This window comes from Plasmopara halstedii (genome assembly GCF_900000015.1).
Source record: "Plasmopara halstedii genome assembly, contig: Scaffold_470, whole genome shotgun sequence".
In the NCBI taxonomy this organism is placed as follows: domain Eukaryota; phylum Oomycota; class Peronosporomycetes; order Peronosporales; family Peronosporaceae; genus Plasmopara; species Plasmopara halstedii.
Genome location: NW_020187390.1, coordinates 537,040 through 538,086, shown reverse-complemented (window position 1 = coordinate 538,086; position 1,047 = coordinate 537,040).

Sequence of the window (1,047 nt, the reverse complement as noted above, 5' to 3'; positions counted from 1 at the left end):
CCTTCCTCTTCGGTAAAGGCGGGGATGTCGGTTGTAGAAGAAACACTTGCCTGCGAACTTCCAGTCGCTGTGTGTCTTCTGTCGGCTGTCAGGCTTGTTACATTGACGTATTGACCACCAGTAACAAAATTTTTATATGAAAAGTCACGATATTTGTAGCAATGCTGTATCATCAACAACACATGAATAGGTCATCAATCCGTGCCTGTATTTGATGTTGATAAAGTCAGGCTCAATTTTTATACCCATCGAATCCAAAGCATTACCGTGTACGGTGCGACTACTCTTTCAATTGACTATGATTGACTATGACTGCTACAACCCTTTGGCAGCTGCGAACCCGATCGCTAGCAAAACGATCTTTGAACCTGTTTGCATTCATGCGCATACTAAATTTGAGCTATTTTTGAGCCATCTCGTCGTGCAATCCCTTTAGCAAATAAGGTGTGAATCTGATATGTTTGCCACCAAGGACACTCTTTAATAATTTTAAATTCAATAAAGCTGTTGACGAAGTGTTCGGCTGATCAAAAATGATTGTTTCGAATAAGGCACCATTGATTGAAAAAGATATGCTCTTTTGTGATAACATATGAGGTTAACCGGAATTGAACCACAATAAGGAAAAACACCAAATCGAATAATTGCTTTCCGTCTTGCTTACTTTGACTGATATCGATGTAATTGCTGGCAAGAAATGGAAACTCCAAGCCTTCAAAAAGATTTGAAAGATGATCGCATTAAAGTGAGCAGTACACGCAAATAAGCACGATATCAGATTGTATAGCGAAATATGATTCATACTCTACATAATTCTTTCGGCTTGAATTTTACTGTTGGAAATATCGCAGCCTTATTGTGGTCTAGTACTTTTTGATTTTCCTTCTCACTTTCAAATCGTTTTAGAGGCAATGCGATGCCTGGAGTCTATCTAGAATCGGGTACGTACCTGAGAAAAAAATGCCTGTTGTTGATGAAATGACATTTTACATCTGACAAAACCATTTCGAAATATACCCTAAGCATAGATGTAGTTGTCTAATTGAG